The sequence below is a fragment of the Octopus bimaculoides genome, chromosome 8 (genome assembly GCF_001194135.2).
Source record: "Octopus bimaculoides isolate UCB-OBI-ISO-001 chromosome 8, ASM119413v2, whole genome shotgun sequence".
Classification (NCBI taxonomy): domain Eukaryota; kingdom Metazoa; phylum Mollusca; class Cephalopoda; order Octopoda; family Octopodidae; genus Octopus; species Octopus bimaculoides.
Window position 1 is genome coordinate 95,222,378 of NC_068988.1, and position 5,654 is coordinate 95,228,031.

Genomic DNA, 5,654 nt, shown 5'->3' on the forward strand with positions numbered 1-5,654 from the left:
TATATATATAAGACAAGGGGAAACGTACATACGATGTTCACGTTTTCCCTCATGTCGATGTAAATTTCACCGCTCAGAGATTTGAAATCAGAATATGAAAGGAGTAACTGAATACCACAAGGTATTATCCCAGAGACTTTGCCATTTCTGACACTCTTCGAATATAATATAAATATTATATTAAAGATAATCAAAGTTATTTTTTGTTTTGTTTGTTTGTTTTTGTTCTCAGGAAAAATTTTATAAATTCTGTTTTGTGTAAGGCCAAGTCATCATTAAAATCTTGTTTCTTCTCCCATGTATAAGCTACTCTTTTCCACACGGACTGCTTCTAAATATCTTCTTTCTATTTTTTCTATTATGCTATGTTCTGCTATAGAACTGTAGCTATACTTAGGTGCTCAGGTGTGCGTATGTTTGTTTATGTGTTGTTGTTTTTTTCTTTAATTTTATAAATGAGCGTTGTGTATACCTTTTTGTTTTGTTCTGTTTTTGTGGGTTTTTAAAATTTTTTTATGTACTTAATGTTATTTTCTTAAACTCTTTTTTTCTATTAATGTTTATTTTTTTTTTCTCTCTTTTCCTTTTTCCGTTCACCTTTTAGTAATACTCAATTTTTGTTCAGCTTCAATTTGGAATATAATTACAGTTCCCGTATAGCAGCTGTATTATATTGCACCTTTTGTGTTCCTAGCCCTTCACTTCATCCACCCCTTCTATATGGATCAGTACCTTCGATACGCTGATATAGAAAATTCCATTAGATACGTTCGATGACACGGAAATTTTATTGGGTATTGGCTTGTACAGAACTCATTCCCAGTCAGGCAGCACTCTACGTGATCATGAATATTCTCCAAAAGGAAATTTTCCTCTAAGTCCCCTCTCTAAGTTAACTTCCGTTTACTCTATATCTTCGACTTGTTCTTTACCCTCTCCCTCACACACCATTAATGATAGAACTCGCTTACAAAAAAAGAAAGAAAGAAAGGAAGAAAAAAACAAGCTAAAAACATATACGAATGGAACGAAGGAAAAAGTGGAGGAAGAAAATGTGATGAAGTTATTAAAGACAAGAGAAAATACCAAAATAATTACCTGTAATTGTTTCTTGCAAAGTCTCGTCTGACTTAAAATATAAAGACAAATTTAAGAGACCAGCGCTTAGTTTGCAAGCATAAACATAACTATAATAATAATAATAATAATAATAATAATAATAATAATATGACGTGTATATATATACACACACACACACACGCACACATATATATACGTACATAGATATATATATGAGTTTGTACGTGTGTGTGTCTATGTATGTATACGTATATACATGCATGTCTATATTTGCGTTATGTGCGTATATAATGGGAAGACAGACAGACAGAGCTACATATAGGTTGGCGATTCTTATCCTATAGAGTTTGGTGGTGTAATATTTTGGAAATAGTAACACACATTAGAAAGTCAGGTGGTTCTAGTAAATACATAGAAACTGATATATCTTTGTATGAGAATCACCAATCTGCTTCATAGAGTCTCATCATTTCCATTTCAGTAGCGAATACTTTCAGAGAAACACACAGACACAGAATAAGTATAGGAAAAAACTTTGCTACTAAAGTCACACGGTGGTGACTTCAGGCAGCGAACAGATCTTCCTTTATATGCAAAGCAACCTACTGTACATGCGTCTGTGTGGTAGGAAGCTTGCTTCTCAGTTGCATAGATCCAGGTTCAGTCCCACTGCGTAGCACCTTGTGTTGCGCAAGTGACTTCTACTGTAGACTCACAAAGCCTTGTGAGTGAATTTGGTAGACGGAAACTGAAAGAAGCAGGTAGTGTGTGTGTGTGTGTGTGTGTGTGTGTGTGTGTGTGTGTGTGTGTGTGTGTGTGTGTGTGTGTGTGTGTGTGTGTGTGTGTGTGTGTGTGTGTGTCTTTCTGTTAGTGTCTTTCCCCCGCTACTGCTTAACAACCGGTGCTGGTTTGTTTACGTCCCCATAAACTAGTGGTTCGGCAAAAGAGAAGATATAATAAGTACCGGGCTTTAAAGACAAGTGAGTTCTGTAGTCGATTCTTTAGACTGGAATTCTTCGAGGCGGTGCCCTTGCACTTAAACACAAAGGTGAAAGCGGGCAAACGAACAAAAACCATAAGTGAAAACTTGTGGCTTGGTCATTTTGACTGCTATGTCTAGCATGCCGCTACTGCCTGTTAGTACCCTTAATCATTGATATATATATGTACATATATACGTGTGTGTGTGTGTGTGATAAGAAGTTTGCTTCCCAACCACATGTAAAACCACGGTAAAATGCAGTGAAATCGGTTTTAGAAGTTTGTCACAGACATAATGGAACCAACTTAAACTTTATTTCTCATCGCAGCGCCACACAACTACTTTTATGCATCACCATAGACCGACAAAGCCAGGTTCTCGAATTCTCTGACACGTATTTATTCACCACGGGACGGGACACCGATCCGTCGCAGGATAACTGATTTTTACTAGCTGAGGGAACTGGAGTAACGTGGAATAGAGCGTCTTGCTGAAGAACACAACGCATCGCCCGGTGCAGAAATCGAAACTACAGTCTTATGAGCATGAATGCAGCTTCCTAACCACTAAGCCATGTGCAAGGGAAAGAACTTGCCAGGGTGTTCGTTTGTCACGCTAAACACAACAACCAAGTCTCCCTCCAGTTACATGTTACTGTCTCGGAGAAAAAAAAAGGACATTCGTTAAATGTCTAATGTTGAGTTAGAAATAGAGGTAGTCATGGCTGTTCTCTCAGGACTGACAGGAGTCTAGCGAACAGTAGCAATAACACTGGAATGAACTCCATAACATCTCCTTTCTCTTTGCCTTCAAACTGTCACAGTTTATGCTTATAATAAGAAACGAACAATACAATATTCCAGAGCGATAATGGTATGTCTTCGAGAAAGTGTATTTAGTTCTAATGAGAGTTTATCTTCCTAATATTTGAACGTTGAATTTCAGGCTATCACAGTATAGCAGTCTATATCAATCATTCAAAGATCTTTCTCTTTATATAAAACTCACTGATGTAAACTGTGCCTACTCATGGTACCTATTTACTTCTAAGTCAACTGAATTAACAGAAAATAAATATCTTAACCAAGAATAGTGTTAGTGATCCGGGCACGAACCCTCAACGATGCTTTACTGACTCAGCCGTTTTGTAGATTTGTTCGCTAAGTGTGAAGGTTAATTACTGTATTGTAGGAAAGACATGCACTCGTTTAACAGAACGCCAAGTTTCTTCAATAGGCGATAGACCACTCGCTTACTATTTAATGAAAGTACATCTTTACAAAGGGTTAGCTAATACATACTAATGGACAAAGCGCTTGTTTTTCTTTTTCTTTTACAGATTATTGTTTGAAGAATATTTCGGCCGAACGTCAGCCACAGCTGCAAATTACAACATTACGGAACCAATATTCCTTGAGACCTTTCATTGATCCGGGCACTTTCACTTGACAGTAGAAACCGACGTTAGAGGTACTAAGCACTGGCTTCCTGCGGCTGAAATTATAAATATTAATGCAGATTGTGGTAAGGTTCAGGGAGAAGTACAACAGATAGTTTTCTAAGTCGGTGGTCATTTAGTGGGTGGCCCGCCCAAATGATTATATGCTCGAGCGGAAAACTACGCTGATACAGTCAGCTATCGAGATAGCTTCTCTCTTGAATATCTAACAACCATTACAAATATTAATGGCACCTTTTCCGCGAGAATACATCTTTTTCGTCCCTTCAATCTAACAGAGGAGAATATCTTAGGGTTTATTGTCCAGAAAAACAATATAAAACGAATATAAAATATCATATTATAATCGTAGACATTATTTAGCTTTCTGTTTTCGAAACACATCGGCAATGTGCCCCGCAGTTTAGTCACAGCTCAAGCGATTAACAATGGCAAGCTATATAAAAGTTTAACGCTAAGCTGAGAAAATGTGTTGTTAATAATGAGAATTTATATCAGAGTATCAGAGATAAAATTAGCATGAACATAATAATATAAGACATATTGGATGTTCTGATGAATAAATTATATCGTCTGATATTCAGAGGAGTTTGCTGACTAATATTTACACTTTCCTCTCATTTATGATACACGAGCCTTTAATACAAGAACAGAAAGATAGCAGAGTTGGCTTAATATCGGGCTAAGTTTTTTAACAGTAAGTAGTCACATATCTTTACTTTCTGAGTTCAAATCTCAGTAGAGCGTACTTTTAATCTATGTCTTCAAATAAATATATCCAAAACTACTATTCATAGTAACATAACTCTGCACCTCTGTTTTTAATGCTGTTTCAGACTAGAAAGTTAAAGGAATTAAAAAAACAAAGGAAAGAACACAAAGGAAATCAGGAGCACCATGAACGATAGAATGCAGCTGCAACAAGGACAGCAACTGCAGCATTAATTTCGTGGAAACACCCATATCTAACTAGGTGAACGGAACAGCTATCCCCGCTCCCTTAGAAAATCACTATAAGTAGCTCTCTTTGTTCCTTGTTTTTCTCTCATTAACATGGCCGGGTTCCGAATAGGAAGTATAAATGAATGTAGCCTAGGATCGCCTTAGAAACAAGACCACTTATTCAATGACCTCAGGTTGCTTGCTAAGTATAGATGTTGTGGCTATCAGTGAGACCTGATTTTCTGATCCTCAAACTTTCATGTCATGGATACGAGATTTTCGTATCTCCATGTCAACCAGGAAGGGGGTAGGGTGAAACTGCGGTATTGTTCAAGAAAGGTTTGGATTTCAAGATATGGGCCATCTTCCTGGACCCTCCTGGTAGTGTGTGGTTTCACGAGCAACCTCAGGAAGTCCCCGTATTTCAGAAAATTATTCATCGTTAAAATATATTTTTTATCACAGTTTTGTACTTTTCATACGCTTCTTTGTGTAACCACATATTGCATTGTCCACTACCGTTCCCAACGTTATTATAAGCCCTTTGTGGTAATTAGAGAAAGCATTAATATTATTATTATTGTTGTTGTTATTGTTGTTTTTGTTGTTGTTATTATTATTATTATTATCATTATTTCTAATCTCAGTAATTCAGATAGAAATTACCATTAACTTTATACAAATATATACGATATACACTTACAAACGTATTTTTATATGTATATATATATATATATATATATATATATATATATGTATGTATGTATATATATATGTATGTATGTATATGTATATATATATATATGTATGTATATGTATGTATGTTTGTATATATAAATATGTATATATATATATATGTATATATACGATATAATTTCTGTGTATTTGCTTGATTTGCTTGATTTGCTTGTAGGTATCTGTGTGTGTGTGTGTGTGTGTACAAAGTCAATGGTAATTTGTCTCTGAATATCTGAGATTAGGAATTATCATCCTTAGAATCTGATATATTCGGTCCGTTATCCTTACATTAATAATCATATATATATATACATACATGCATACATACATACATACATACATACGTACATACACACTCACACACACACACACACGCACACACACACACACACACACACACACACACACATATATATATATATATATATATATATATATATATATATATATATA